This window comes from Dendrobates tinctorius, unplaced genomic scaffold (genome assembly GCF_039654945.1).
Source record: "Dendrobates tinctorius isolate UK_male_01 unplaced genomic scaffold, ASM3965494v1 ptg000056l, whole genome shotgun sequence".
Classification (NCBI taxonomy): Eukaryota; Metazoa; Chordata; class Amphibia; order Anura; family Dendrobatidae; genus Dendrobates; species Dendrobates tinctorius.
In genome coordinates this window covers 10,124,088-10,141,143 of record NW_027361724.1, presented here as the reverse complement: position 1 = coordinate 10,141,143, position 17,056 = coordinate 10,124,088, and positions in this window count along the sequence as shown.

Here is a 17,056-nt window from a genome sequence, read left to right as displayed (position 1 = left end):
AAATTTGAGGAAGCTTAATACGTTTATAAAAAATTATAAGTTTAAAATGGAATCAATCTGATCCACCATAAAACTTCTCTTTCCAAACTGTGTAATGGCGGGGATTGACTTGAAGGATGCTTAGTATTATCTTCCTATTCATGATAGATACCAAAGGTAACTAAAGGTCGTGGTGGTATTCGAAGACAAGATCCGTCATTTTCAGTATACGGCCTTGCCTTTCGGCCTCTCTACGGCACCAAGAATCTTCACCAAACTGATGGCAGAGGTGATGGCCTATCTTCATCAGAAAGACACTCTAATCGTGCCTTATCTAGATAACTTCTTAATTATCAGGAACTCGGTCACCCAGTGTGCCAGACGTGTGGCTGACGCGGTCTCATCTTTGCAGGATCTAGGCTGGATCATCAACTTCCAGAAGTCCAGACTTGTTCCGCATTCCCTTCAGATGTTGTTAGGGTTCCAGTTAGACTCCACAACCCAGAGATGTCTACTCCCTCAGGTAAAAATTGCACTCACAAGAGACGGTGGAGGCAGCCATAATTAGACCACGTATGTCTCTGAGAGGGGCAATGTCGCTATTGGGGGTCACTCTTTTCCTGTGCCCTGGCAGTCCGGTGGGCCCATTATCACGTCCGCACACTGCAGCATCAGATCCTCCAAGAGGACAGGCGACAGTGGTCACCTCAAGAGCAAGATAACCTTGTCACAGGAGGTCTTGGCTTCTCTAGAATGGTGGCTAGATGATAACCATCTGTCCACAGGAGTCCCATGGGTCATAGTACCATCTTGTATCCTAACCACCGATGCTAGGCCCCACGGCTGGGGAGCCCATATGGGGAATAGCTTTTGTCAAGGAAGGTGGAATAGAGATGAACTAGGCTACTCGTCTAATCTAAAAGAACTGATGGCGGTATTTTATGCTCTACACCATTTTCTTCCACAGCTCCAATGGAAGCATGTCGGGATCTTATCGGACAACACCACTACAGTGGCCTACATAAACAGACAGGGAGGTACTCTATCAGAGACGCTGATGTCTTCTGCGACAATAATCTTAAACTTAGCCGAAAGTTATTTGCTGTCCCTCTCGGCCCTCCATATCAGGGGAGAGAACAACCAGGAGGCAGACTTCTTAAGCCGACACACACTTCGGCAAGGGGAGTGGTGCCTCAATCGCCGAATCTTCAAGGACATAGAAGCTCTATGGGGCAACCTCAGGTGGACCTCTTTGCCACGAAAAAGAACAGACAAAAGCGTTTGCCTCCCTGTCCCCGTCAGATAATCCAGACATACTGGACGCCCTCCAGGCCTCATGGAAGTTCAACCTGGCATATGCCTTCCCTCCGATTAATTCTCCTACCACAGGTCATTCGGAAGATCAGAGAGGACAAGGCGAGAGTAATTTTGATAGCACCATTCTGGCCCAAGAGACCGTGGTTCTCATGGCTATGAATTATGTCGGTGACAGATCCTTGGGTCCTCCCTTCGATTTCCAACCTACTCTCCCAAGGCCCTTTTTTCCACCCCCAAGTGGACAGCTTACACTTGATGGCGTGGAATTTGAAAGGCAGCTACTAAGATCGAGGGGGTTTTCTGAAACACTAATTGCTATGCTCCTACAGAGCAGGAAGCAGTCCACTACCCAAATTTATACAAGGATATGGAAAAAATTCCTGCCGTTTTCATACAGCGCCTCATACCACAGAAGTTCCGATAGTTACTATCTTGGAATTTCTACAGAAAGGGAAGGACTTGGGCCTGGCAGTAAACACGCTGAAAGTCCAAGTGTCAGCATTAGGCGCACTGTACGGCCATAATATAGCAGGAAATAAGTGGATATCACGACTCATTACAGCTTGCGAACGTATAACTCTGGTTCACATACCTGCAATCCCTGCATGGGACTTAAATCTGGTCTTAGACGCTCTTATGAAAGAACCCTTCGAGCCGATACACGATATCTCTGAAATGCTTGTCACTCAAAACGGCCCCCTTAGTGGCACTAACGTCGGCTAGGAGAGTGAGTGATATCCAAGCCCTATCCATAGACCCTCCCTTTTTTCAGATATACCAGGACAGGTTAATATTAAAGCCAGATCCCTCATACCTGCCTAATGTATCAGCAAGGTTCCATAGATCTCAAGAGATACTTCTTTGGAGACCCTTCCACTCCGGAGGAGTGGAAATTCCACACCTTGGACGTTAGAAAAACTGTCCTAAAATATATTGAGATATCCAGGAGCTGGAGGCAGTGTAGGGCTCTGTTCATATCTTTTCAGGGCTGTAATAAAAGGGTACTGAGTCACGAAGAGCACCATTTCCAGATGGATCAGGGATGCCATTCACTTGGCCTACTCTGCGAAAAATGAAGAGCCTCCAGAGAACATCAGAGCACATTCCACCAGAGCAGTGGCAACCTCCTGGGCCGAGAGGGGAGACGTTCCAATTGAAGCCATATGTAAGGCAGCAATTTGGTCAACCCCTTCTACCTTCTATAATCACTATAGACTTGACCTTTCATCAAATTCTGACCTAAGCTTTGGCAGGACTGTCCTTGGCATGGTGGTCCCACTCAGGTGATGGTCTCTGGAATCTCTCCAGTGGGTGCTGTCATGGCAAAGGGTAAAAAGCTGGATTACTTACCGGTAATGCTCTTTTAATGAGTCCATGACAGCACCCACTCACTTCCCTCCCTGCTAAGATATCAATAATAAAGTGTATCTGCTAAGGATGAATAAGTAAAATTTAGAAAAGCAAAGACATTGCCTAACCTTTGGTGGTCCTCCTGGTGCTCTGAAATACAAAACTGAGGAGGAAAGGCAGACCGCCACTTATCTTCCTGTAGGGTTTCCTGTTCCAAGTGGGGCAGATCTGATACCTCCAGTGGGTGCTGTCATGGACTCATTAAAAGAGAATTACCGGTAAGTAATCCGACTTTTTTTTTTTTTTACAAAACAAGAAAAAATGGACCACCCAATTTGTTGTGCAATTTCTTTTGAGTACACTGATGCCCCATATGTAGGAGGGTGAACTGTTTGCACACATGACCAGGCTTGGAAGGGAGGGATCGGTATTTGACTTTGAGTGCAGATTTGTCAGGAATAGACACTAGGCTCTGTGTCACATTTGGAGAGCCACAATTGTCAGAACAGTAGGCATTTCTCATGTGTGATCACATTTTGGAAACTACGCTTCTTGAGGAATATGTCTAGGGGCGTAGTGAGCATTTTAAACCCACAGATAACTCACAGAATTGTATACCACTGGTCTGTGGAATTTTTTCTTTATTTTTCCCACTATGTTTTAGCCATAAGCTTTTAATTTTCAAAAGGGCTATTAGGTTACAATGGACTGCACAATTTGTTAACCAATTTCTCCTGCGTATGCCAATATCCCATATGTGGTGTTGTAAGCAGGTTGCGGGATGCAGTGACAGAAGGCAGAGCAAGGGTTAGCAATTTTTAATGAACAGGGAATATTCCCCGAAGGGAGGTAATGGGTTAAACAGGGAATAAACAGTCTACTTGCAAAAGGATATGCAGAGTCCAGGAATAACGCATAAGTTAAAGGCGGTTCTTGTGAAACACTTTTGTCAGCAGTTCCTCAAACTGACTCCTGCTGGAAAGTCAATGGTGCCGGCAACGGTTGGTGCGGTCTCTTTTCCAAAGGGGTCCTGTGGTCATCCATGCCCTGTCATCTTGTTGCAGCTGTCGGTCTCCGGTACCTTCCACTGAGCCTAATCCATATGCTGCAGTGGCTGGCAAGGGTGCGGACCACAGTCCTGTACAAGCCCAATGTGGCTCAGCAAATATAAGCTGGCAAAATCAGGTGGTGGGTATTTGTCCTGTACTCGGTCACTCTTATGTAGCACGTGTGCTGTACTCACGGAAACGGAGCGTATGGCGCCTTTCTTTCTGGTAGTCATCGGGGCACACACTGCATGTCCCTCTCTTTCTGATCCCTGCTGTTGGCGGTGGGGCACGGCGAACACTGGCCTTCACGCTACTGATGCTCTCAGGACGGAGCACTCCTCTGCCTAGCTGCTACTGCACGCACGACTCCCCTCAGCACAGCGGTCCCTCTGCAGACATCGGGGAATCTTGTCAATGCAGCCTGCCATGGCACCGGTGCTCTGTGTGGGGAGGGGAAGTGGTGCGCGCCGCTCACCTGACTGCGTGCCGCCCTCTCTTCGTGCCAAACTGTCTTGCAGGCACTTTTTCTTTATCTCCCTGCCCCCCTCAGTTAGGAGGAAAGTATGGCTCGCTCTTGCTTTCCCCCAGGGAACAGGGGATGCAGCGTTACCATTTCCAGACCCTGCACGCAGGTACCCGCAGTCTGGTTGTTCCCCTTACGGTGTAGTAGATCAGCTCACTCAGCTGTACAGAGGTAGACACGGAAACACTGTTTAAGATTTTCTCTGGTTTATTACATATGAGGTGTAAACCATGATAAAGTAAAAAAATTAAACATGGCCCTGTGAGCAAAAACAGGAAAACAAAATGGTAATTGGAAGCACAGTCCTTGTGGTAGTGGGGTTAGCAAAATGCATTGTTCAGGTTAGCACAAACATGACCACATCTCTTGAGTTAAGGCCCTTTTACATTTAGCGATGCACCAGCGATCCAACCGGCGATCCGACCCGGTCAGGATCGCTGGTGCATCGCTAAATGATCGCTAATGAGCTTTCTCTCAGAAAGATCTCACAGCGATGCAGCAGCGACGCAGCGCACGATACTCACCTTTCACACACAGCGATCCTGGCGTCCTCCCGCCCGCCTCCACGCGTCGCTCGTCTCACACAGCAGGAAGCCCAGCAGGAAGCTGACGACGAGAAATGGAGCCGGACATTCTCGCACGATCAGCGATGGACAGCGGGGGAACAGGTTGGAGGTATCACAAACAGCGATATCGCTAGCAATATCGCTATAACGTCACAAAACCAGTGACGTTTTAGCGATATTGCTAGCGATATCGCTATGTGTAAAACCCCCTTTAGCCTCTCCAGAGACACTGAACCCTGAATGCTTCAGGAGGCCGAGTATTTAAACCCCAGACCATACCCTGGATTGGAGAAAGAGTGAACAACCTCCTGCCCTCTCTATGGTTGTCCACAATAATCCAGTCCTTAAAATGGCCGATTAACCCCTCTCAACAGTGTGCTGGAGCTAATATATTTTTCCTGATTTGAGGATAATCTCCTTTGCATGTTGATGAAAAGTGGAACCCTGGAGTTGGTTACTGATGGTTCCTTGGCACCCCAGTGTGACGCTGCTTACAGCAATTGTTTCAAGTCCAAATGAACAAATAAACAGCAGGTCAAAATTTTTTTATTTTTTTTTTTAACTTATTCACATTGAGGGATAAGTGATAAGACAGCTTTATTCTTCATCAGTATGATAAAAGCAATATCACATTTAGGCTAGTTTCACATTTGCGCTTTTGAGCGCAGTGACGGCCTGCGCACGGCTGCCGCTAAGCCCCGCCCCCTGCCGCGCCTCTGCCGGTAGCTCCGCCTACCGGCGCATGACGCTGCATGCGTCCTGCGTCCTCTATCTTTATCACTGGGGGCGCAGGCCGTGCGCAGTATGCGTTTGGCGGCGCATGCGTCCTTTTCACGGTGCGCCGAGCGCAACCAAACTGCAGCAGGTTGCATTTGGCGCTGGTCGGCGCACCGTCAAGAGGACGCATGCGCCGCCAAATGCATACTGCGCATGGCCTGCGCCCCCAGTGATAAAGATAGAGGATGCATGCAGCGTCATGCGCCGGTAGGCGGAGCTACCGGCGGAGGAGTGACAGGGGGCGGGGCTTAGCGGCGGCCGTGCGCAGGCCATCACTGCGCTCAAAAGCGCAAATGTGAAACTAGCCTTACATAGATTTTTTTTTTGCACTGTTTTGCTGCTTTTACACATTATGCAGATGTATTATAAAAAAATTGCTTTTGCATGGCCTTATTCTGACAGCTATAACTTTATTTTTCAGCTAGTGGAGCTGAATGAGGGCTTGTCCGAGTATCTTCGGCGTGCTTAAATATTTTGTTAGTCACCGCTGATGCGTCTCTTGGCTGTTAGGTAATCCTCGCATGTGTTGTGGCTAACGACCGTGAGACATGCAGCCTTGGGGACTCAAACATATTATTTGAGCAGGCCCAAGATACTTGACAGTACCAGAGCATGCTTGGATAATACCTAATCCGAGCACATTCGCTCATCACTAATGACTAGCAAAGTTACTCTGTAGTGCTATAGCATGCAAACAATTTCATATGTAAAACTTGAATTGCATTGCTGCTCTAGGAAAAAAAAAGAATTCTTGGCACATAAACTGGCCAATTTGTGCACCAGTCAGCCACAATAAGGCGATTCTATCTGCTAGGTACACATGAAAGGGCCAATTTCTGAACGCAATATTCTCAATTTTTCCTCTTTTCTAAAGTAATGCAATTCAAACTTCACATTTCATGTTTGCATGCTATAGCGCTACATAGTGCTACTTTGTTTCCATATTGATGACCTGGGCAAATTTTAAAATTCTGTCCAGTGCCAGTTTATGGAGTAACTCTGGAATGCTTCAACAAATCCCACTGATTCTGCGACTTTTCTCCTGAGAGAGTCTGTTTTTTAAAATTTGTTCGATATGACTGTTTTTATTTGTGAAAATATCAAATTTGGAGAAAATGTTGAAAAATTTTGCTTTCAATTCTTATGCCCTTAAATCAGTTATGTTAGACAAAATAGTTAATAAAGAACATTTACCACATGTCTACTTTAAATCTGCATAATTTTGGAAACATAAAAAAATTAGGAAGTTAGGATTAAAAATTGATCATCAATTTCTCATGTTTTCAATAAAATTGACCAAACCATTTTTAAGGGCCTGCATCACATTTGAAGTGAATTTGAGAGGTCCATATGACAGAAAATACCCCAAAGTAACACCATTCTAAAAACTGCACCCCCTCAAAGTCCTCAAAATCTCATTCAAGATGTTTGTTAATCTTTCAGGAATTAATGAAATGTGGATGAAAAAAGAGCATTTTGCTTCTAACACTCAAATTTTACTTTAGCCCTAAACTTTAATTTTCACAAAGGTAACAGGAGAAAATTCTCCATACAATTTGTTGTGCAATTTCTCCTGAGTACACTGATACCCAATATGTGGAGGAAAACTATGGTTTCGGCGCACGGCCAGGCTTGGAAGGGAAGTAGCATTATCTGACTTCATAAACACAAAATTTGCTCTAATCATTAGTGGATGTCATGTCAAGTTTGGAGAGCCCCTGATGTGCCTAAAGTGGAAAACCCTCACATGTGACCCCATTTTGGAAACTAGAGCCCTCAAGAAATGAAGTGAAAACTTCAAATCTGCTATTGTAGTGCCTGTACATTTAGGATTGCATTTATCCATCGCTCTATGCTGAGCTCTTACTTTGGGGATTCTGTCTAAATCTCCGAGTGACGTGGTTCAGATGAACCTCCAGAGGCATTAATTCACTATTTTATAAGGCAGCAGGGTTCATGCTCAGTTGTGGTCTTCTTTTCAGACACACAACATATTCATGCCTAAGAAGATGAATACCTCCAGATCATAGGCCAGACAGCATCCGATGTCTCAATCTGCCTCATTATAGGGAATCTATTGCTGGGTGTTCAGCTAGAATCACGTATTTCAGAGATTTACAAGGATACCCCAATATAAGCGCTCAGCGTAGAGCGCAGGATAAATGTGAGTCAGCCTTTTTGCAATCTTTTGGAGGCAGAATGAACAAATCAACCATAAATTAACAATTTGGTTTTATTTATTTTTTGCCATTCCTCATCTGGTATAAGGGATTAAACAACTTTATTCTATGGGTCTGTGCAATTGCAGACATGCTAGATTTATATAGGTTTTTATTGCAAAAACTAGTTTTTGCATCACCATATGTTGAGAGCTATGATTTTTTTTCCATATTTCTGTTGACAGTAATGTGGGGGCTTATTTTATGTGGTACGAGTTGATGTTTTTATTGGTACCATTTTTGGGCACATTACATTATCACTTTCTATTCCAAATTTTGGGAGGCAGAATTAATAAAAACCAGAGATTCAGGATATTTTTACTTAATTGCTCTATAGGAATTTCACCTTCAGCAGTCTGATCACTGTTATGTATTGCAATGCACTATATCTCACTTCTGCTCTCACACAAGCTTCTTAGACAGTGCCTTGCTTATGGTCTTGCAAACTTTCTAGAGCCTGATGACCTGGATGTCAGTCAAGTGCTCCCTTCCTCTGCCTCGATATCAATTGCAGCATTTAGGACATTTACGGGATTTAACTGCTGGGAGCAGTGCAGGCACCATTCCTAGCAGTGAGAGCTGGGTGTCAGCTGTCATGTAAGCTGAAAACCCAGTGATTCCAGCCCACATCTCCTGTGTCTACAAAATTGCCATGACTTATCCACACATCAAAGGTCGGGAAGTCCTTTCCAATCTGGACGTATGGATAAATCTAAGGTCGTGAAATGGTTAATGGCTTCTAAGATTCTGACACCCATCTTTCAAAAAAAAAATGTAGGTACTGTACGACTGCAGGACATTGATCCAAAGCCATCTCTGTAATCCTTTGCTGCCGGACCAGAGTACTGCAAACTTGTCCCCCCCCCCCTCCCCTGCCGGAATTGCTGACTAATATGCCCAGAATGACAGTCATTGCAGTGCAACACTTTAATGATCTCACATGGGCCTACTAATCAGAAGAAACACCCAGTTGAAGGTAGGAGGTGATTTGCAGGGTTCTGATCTGAACCACAATGGCAGCTGAACCAGTGTCTTCAAAATCTTTTTGCTCGGGGCATGGCCTGGGCTCTGAGCATGTAGGAGGCAAGAGCTCTAAGCTCCCACAGTCACACACTAAAGCAACAAAAAAGCGTGCAAAGGGTTAACAAAAAAACCCATACTGGACCCTATTCTATTCCTGAAACTCTGGGGCACATTCTGAGCCTAAAACTAGGACCCTGGTCCAAAGGAGACCGAAGATATGAACTTTTAAAAGTTTGGGACAGTAGTGGTGTAGGAGAAACAGAGGGACATCACCCTCCCACCATTTGCCTTCCTGAAAGTGACTGGAGTGCTACTGTGGGCTGTATATAAGCCAGGACTGATCTGGAGGCTCATCGCCAGTAATAAGGACAATAAGGACTTTATTTGGAATCCTCCCGGTAAGGCACAACTTGATTCTAACTACCTGCAATGTTTTTTGCCTGTGGGGTGTAGAGGATAATGGCACTGCTGCGGTGGAGGGATACGGAACTATGTACAATCTCCCCTCTGGATTTCTGACTGAGTGCCGCTGAAATCAGGAAGTTTCACGGCCAGGGTGAGGAGAGCGGGGGACAGAGGAGCTGATCTGGACCCTTTCTGGACTGACACACCAAGGATATAAGCAGAGGACACCGGCGAGGACTACTTTCTTGTCACAGAGCAGAGGCGTGGAGGGATACCACTGGACCAATTGAACAGACATCAGAACGGCTAAGAACAGCATTCCACAGCCACATTGAGGACCGGACAGGGGGCGACAAGCACAGGGCGAGCCTCTGAAGACAGCAGAGGTGAGGCACATCCGAGTTTGGGCCACTAGATGAGGCTGCTGATTAGTGCTCACAGCCACAATAGACTTCAATGGGAAGTAGATCCGACCGCTTCCAGCCTGTCAGCACTGAGCAGACCTGACGTCACAGGCCCTGCAGCATTCAGTCAGCGGTCTCCACTGTGACAGGCACAGATACTCCCACGAACTGTACAACACAGCAGAGACTTAACCACCGGGGTACTGGGGAAAGGACACAAGCATCTGGGAGGCACTCTTTATCCCCATATAGCGTCCCTAGGGATTGTTCGTTGGCTGCTTTCAGAATATGAGCGGCGCAGGCATACAATATAACAGAATCTGCAGTTCATGGCTGGTGGTCCCGGTGCCTGGTATCCATCTGACCAGTGAATTATAACAGAAGATTACCTTTATTTCAACTGAGGATCAGAGATAGTGGGCTGCTGATATTGATACTGCAGAATTGTGTGACTTTACTTGCTCTCACTAAGGGTCTCTCAGTTAACTCCTTTGGGAAACTTGCTTTTTGACCATTTTTCTTAACTTGTTTGAATAATTTAAAGGGGTCATAGATCTGATGTCTGGGAAGGGTTTGTGGCAAACCAAGATGCAGTCAGGTAGGGGCAGAGCTTCCAATAGCCCACACAGGATCACAAGGCACAATTTTGGGGCACACTCTAAATCATACAACGATATCTCTAATTTGTTAAGCCCAATAAAATCTAGGTCACCCCTGAAAGGAGACGAGCCAAAAATGCCTTATCTAAAAAAAAATCTCAGAACCCTGCATCTGTCAAAGTTGCAAAAGGGGATCAGGTACTAGTAGCTCATTGACCACCAAAACCCTATCTAAAACACAACCTGAAACGCCTCAAAAACATAAAAATTTAGGGGGCAACATTAAACCCCCCCTCCAATTGAGACTCTTACGGAGGAAATGGACACTTCCAAATCAAACAAAGGGAAGGGACCAGGCGATCAGGGAAACACTGGGAGTCTCTCATCTGAGGACTCAGACAGTGTCTCAGCTGACCATACTCCAAACACAAGCCATGAAAGGCAGAAGCCTAGGAGGGATAATGGAGGTCCATTCCCTTCGTTTGAGGTTCCTCCTCCATCCATTAACCTGGGGGAATACAAGGGGTCCAACAAACAAGCCACTGAAGGATTCATGGCGGATCTCTTCCAGTCCTTCAGTGATGCCCTAAAAATAGGGTTTGAGACTCAGGCCAAGGCCCTACATGAAACTTGCAGAAATCTTAGCCAAAAGGTTGAGAAATATGAGGTAAAGATGGTACAGGCGGAGAGGGATATAGTTTACCTCTCAAAGGAGAATTCACTCCTCAAAAAGGAGGTTATTTCCCTTAAAAACAAATTGACGGATCTGGAAGACCGAAGCAGGAGAAATAACTTAAAGATATGAGGTATCCCTGAGTTGGTCTCCCAGGCAGATCTCTCTGATTACACCAAAAATTTGTTTACAAAATTATCGCCAAAATAGACAGAATTAGAAGTCAATATCGATCGTATACACCGCCTCCCACGTCCCAAAGGGGTCCTACAGGAAAAGCCCAGGGACACTATCCTCAGGGTCCATTTCTTTGAAACCAAGAAGAAGGTTTTAAAATCTTTGCGAGAGAGAGGTTCACCCCCTGAGCCTTATAAGGATCTTAAGATTTTCCAAGACTTTTCCAAAGAGACTATGGACGCAAGAAGCTCCTTCAGAGATCTGACCTCTAAACTTAGGAACTTAGAGTGTCAGATGGGGTTTCCCTACCAAGCTTTTAGTCTTGTATAAAGATAAACACTACCCCATCTATACTTCACACGAGGGTCAGAGGTTTCTTAAATTCCTGATGGATGAGCCATCCTTTAGAGATAGGGATTAGGATTGATCTTCGTCATATGTTTGAATTTATTTGGGGGTCACTATTATTTCCTTTTCCTGAACATGAATATTAGTACCCGTAATTACAGTTTATCGTTGTCACTGTGGGAACTTGCCACTTAATTTTTTTCTCGTTTTTCCCCCGATCTAAGGTGAGACACCAACTAGTTTGGAGTCCTCCAGGAGAACTCTCAAGTTCTTAATTTTTTTTTTCTGTATTTCATTGTTCTATTTGTTTCCCTTTCTTGTTTCGATATTGCATTCTAACGATGAAAATTTTATCGTACAATGTTAGGGGGCTCAACAGTCCGAATAAGAGGTATGCGGTATGGAAGGAGATCAACCAAACCCGGGCCGAATTGGTATGCCTTCAGGAGGCTAAACTGGCTTCCGATCGACACCCGGTCTTCCAGCACAAGAACTTCCCACACATGTACAAGTCACTCTCCACAAAGAAAAAGGCTGGGGTCATCACATTGGTAGGTGGCACCGTTCCTTTTCAGCTCATCAAAGAAATACCAGACTCCTTGGGCAGGTTTCATATACTCATATGCTTACTCCATGAAAGGCCATGCACAATAGTGAATGTATACGCACCCAACAAAGGGACACATTCGTTTCTTGAACAAGCTTATCAAAAAAATCGACAAAGTTAAAACAGGCGAACTCATCTTATTGGGCGACTTTAATATTGTCCCAGATAGCAGCATTGATTCATCCTCTTTAGTTCGCCACAAGGTCCCAGCTTTAAAAAACTGGTTAATTCAAAATGAGCTTTATGATGATTTCCGCTGCTTGAATACATCGTCACGTGAGTATTCCCACTTTTCAGATGTACATAAGACAGCTTCCAGGATAGATCTTCTACTTACTAACATATTCACTCTGTCCAAAATTAAGGACATTCGCTTCATGCAGAAGTCCATCTCGGATCATACCCCGGTTCTCATTGACTTCCTTGTGGGTCCTCCCCCTGACAAACCATTCCGCTGGAAGCTTAACTCAGCTTTGCTATATATGAGTACAAACAAGAGATAGAAAACGCTCTCTTAAACTACTTCAAGGAAAACGTACCTGGTGAAGTAGATCAGTTCACGGTCTGGAACGCCCATAAAGCGGTCCTGAGGGGGTGTCTTATGCAAATTCTTTCTAAACATAAGAAGAGAAATAGGGAAAATATTACAAACCTACAGGCCCAAATTAATGATCTAGAGAAAAAACAAACAAACTTAAAAGTTCCTTCCCAGACCGTCCAGGCTGAGATTTTGAGACGTAGACAGAGTTTGAGATCTGAAATCTCCCAGGAATATGATGCAGTCTTCAAAGCATCTAGGTACAAATCGTATGCATCTCTTAACAAGCCTACCAGGTTTATGATGAGGAAATTTAAAAAGAGAGAGAATTAAAAGGAGAATAAATAAGATCGTATCTCCCTCGGGTGACCCCAAAACTCACCCTAGGGACATTGTCAACTCGTTTGCAGAATTCTTTAAAAATCTCTCTAACCTGAAAGATGACCCCCAAACACTGGTGGTTAACTCGAATTTTGTAGATTCTTTTCTACAGAGTATCGATCTACCAAGTGTCGATGAGTTGGACTTGAATTACGTCAATAGCCCCTTTACAGAGAGAGAAATTGTTGACGTTATCAAGAAACTGCAGTCCCAAAAATCACCAGGCCCGGATGGCTTCTCTGGAGACTACTATAAATCCTTTTCAAAAGTTCTGGCTCCACAGCTGGTTTCCGTCTTTGATCTGGCGTCCTCTCGGGGTTCCTTCCCAAAGGAGATGTTAGAGGCAACAATTATCATGATTCCAAAGGAGGGGGGGACCCCGAGAGGATACAGAGCTATAGGCCAATATCGCTCATAAATAGCGATATTAAAATCTACTCAAAGATGATTGCAAACCGATTAAAAAACATCCTTCCACGTCTGTTGGCGGATGATCAAATAGGCTTTACAGAGGGCTGCCAGGCCTCAGACAGAACTAGAAGGGTGTTGAATCTGCTAAATTTAGCGAACAACCTGAAAACCCAAACTGCTTTTCTGGCACTGGACGCCGAGAAGGCATTTGATAGGCTAAACTGGCTTTACTTAAAAGCAACTCTCGCTAGATTTGGCTTTGATGAGAAGTTTCTATCTACAGTCTTCGCCTTGTACTCGGGTCCTAGTGCCAGGATTTATGCAAACAATCTCCTCTCCGACCCGTTCGACATTACCAATGGCACAAGACAGGGGTGCCCCCTGTCCCCCCTTCTATTTGTGCTTGCCATAGATCCCCTAGCCGAAAAAATAAGAATAAACAATGATATTAAAGGCTTTGAACTGCCATCAAGAAATTTTAAAATTGGATTATTCGCAGATCTATTCCTCACGCTACTGGATCCTGCAAACTCCATTAAAGTCATTTCAGTTGAACTAGAAAAATTCTCTAGAGCATCTTATTTTAAGATAAACCCAAACAAATCAAAATTTATAACTCTAAACATGAAACTAACAAAATAAAGGCCCAAACCCAGTTCATTTGGGAGGAGAAAGAGATTGTCTATCTAGGGATTAGAATAGCAGGATCAATCCAAGCCACAGTTAGGGCCAATTTAGACAGCATTATAAAGACTATTACAGGCGATCTATCCTTTTTGGCTCAGCTAGAGACTTCCATCTTTGGGAAGATTCTGGCAGTCAAAACTTTTATCCTTCCCAAAATTTTATACATATTTAGGACTTTACCAGTTAGCTTTCCGCGCCAAACCATTGATAAAGCTCAAGAGCTCATCCGACTATTTATTTGGAAAGGTAAAAAAGCAAGAATATCTGCAGACTTGATGTACAAAAATAAAAAACATGGGGGCGCAGGACTGCCCAACATATACGCTTATTATCAGGCCTCGCTCATTAAACAGAGCTGGCACTGGTTTACTGAAAACATGACGCATCCAGCTTGGTATGGCTTGGAGAGAGATGCTAGTGATAGAGGTTCATTGCAAAAGCTTTTCTTTAACTTCCTTCTGCAAAAGCCCAGTGCAAACTCATCTCATCCTATATTCCGGCCGATAATCTCAGCCTGGAGGGATCTCATTAAGCCGACTAAAAATATCAAAAAAGCAGAGCAAATCTTAAAGTTGCCTCTTTCTTCATTGGCACTGATGGATGATCTCCCGATACCGGAGGTTTGGGGGAAATCTGGAATTAAAAGGGTGGGGGATGTTTTTAGTGGAGTGGAGTTCCTGAAATTCGGTGAGATCAGGGTTAAATATAATTTACCGTCATCTGAGCTACAGTCATGGCCAAAAGTTTTGAGAATGACACAAATATTAATTTTTACAAAGTCTACTGCTTCATTTTTTCTAATGGCAATTTGCATATACTCCAGAATGTTATAAAGAGTGATCAGCTTAACAGCAATTACTTGCAAAGTCAATATTTGCCTAGAAAATTAACTTTATCCCCCAAAACACATTTCAACATCATTGCAGCCCTGCATTAAAAGGACCAGCTAACATCGTTTCAGTGATTGATCTCCAGCCCTGTCCTCATCAACACCCACACCTGTGTTAATGGAGCAATCTGTCATGATTAAGTAAGAATGACACCACTGGACACTTTAAAAGCAGGCTGGTGCTTGGCATCATTGTTTCTCTTCTGTTAACCATGGTTATCTCTAAAGAAACACGTGTAGTCATCATTGCACTGCACAAAAATGGCCTAACAGGGAAGAGTATCGCAGCTAGAAAGATTGCACCTCAGTCAACAATCTATCGCATCATCAAGAACTTCAAGGAGAGAGGTTCCCTTGTTGCCAAAAAGGCTCCAGGGCACCCAAGAAAGACCAGCAAGCACCAGGACCGTCTCTTAAAAGTGTTTCAGTTGCGGCATCGGGCTACCAGCAGTGCAGAGCTTGCTCAGGAATGGCAGGTGTGAGTGCATCTGCACACACTGTGAGGCGGAGACTCTTGGAGCAAGGCCTGGTCTCAAGGAGGGCAGCAAAGAAGCCACTTCTCTCCAGAAAAAACATCATGGACAGACTGATATTCTGCAAGAGGTACAGGGAGTGGACTGCTGAGGACTGGGGTAAAGTCATTTTCTCTGATGAATCCCCTCTTCGATTGTTTGGGACATCTGGAAAACGGCTTATTCGGAGAAGACCAGGTGAGCGCTACCACCAGTCTTGTCTCATGCCAACTGTCAAGCATCCTGAAACCATTCATGTGTGGGGTTGCTTCTCAGCCAGGGGAATGGGCTCTCTCTCAGTCTTGCATAAAAACACAGCCATGAATAAAGAATGGTACCAGAATGTCCTCCAAGAGCAACTTCTCCCAACCGTCCAAGAGCAGTTTGACGATCAACAATGCCTTTTTCAACATGATGGAGCAACTTGCCATAAAGCAAAGGTGATAACTAAATGGCTCAGGGAACAAAACATAGAGATTTTGGGACCATGGCCTGGAAACTCCCCAGATCTTAATCCCATTGAGAACTTGTGGTCAATCATCAAGAGACGGGTGGACAAACAAAAACCTTCAAATTCAGACAAAATAAAAGCATTGATTTTGCAAGAATGGACTGCTATCAGTCAGGATTTGATCCAGAAGTTGATTGAGAGCATGCCAGGGAGAATTGCTGAGGTCCTGAAGAAGGGTCAACACTGCAAATATTGACTTGCTGCATTAACCCATTCTAACTGTCAATATAACCTTTTGTTACTCATGTTTGCAATTACATTTCTGTATGTGATAAAAACATCTGACAAACACACATAAAAACCAGAGGGCAGCAGATCATGTGAAAATATATTTGTGTCATTCTCAAAACTTTTGGCCATGACTGTAGTCTTTTACACCATGTTGAAAGACAGAATTTGGAAATTCATAAAAGGGAAGACTTTGAATTATGAAATGCTAACTTCACTGTTGTGCAACCTTAAAAATAAAAACCTCTGGAGTCTGCGTAATTTGTAGATCTGTCGTCAAAGACCTAACGAGCCACAAAAACATATACATGAAGAGATAGGAGTCCGATTTCGGTGCTGATATCAGTCTCGAGAACTGGAACGATGCCATCAAAAACACTTATAATTCCAACATATCAATGGGTCTTCATGAGTTATTTCAAATTGTTAAATAGGTGGTACTATACCTCGACGAGGTTATCACATTTTAACACAGAGCTATCTTCTTTGTGCTGGAGAGATTGTGGACACATAAGGGAACCTCTACCATATTTTCTGGGGTTGTTCAAAAATCAAAAACCTCTGGCTTCAAGTCACACAGCACATTAACCTCATTGCTAAGGACTTCACAATTACACCCGAAAGAGCACTTCTTTCATTAGACATGGAACAATTTGATGATTCGGTAAGACACATTATCATACACATCCTCTTAGTGACCAAGACCATGTTAGCACAATGGTGGAAGAAAGCAGAGGTTCACAAGTTTTCAGACATACTTGACAAGATAGGCCAACACAGCGATTTAGAACGCAGATTTGTGATTAACAACAATCACATTCACAAATACTCAAAAAAATGGAAGACCTGGAACAACAAATTTCATATCAAATATACTTAACAA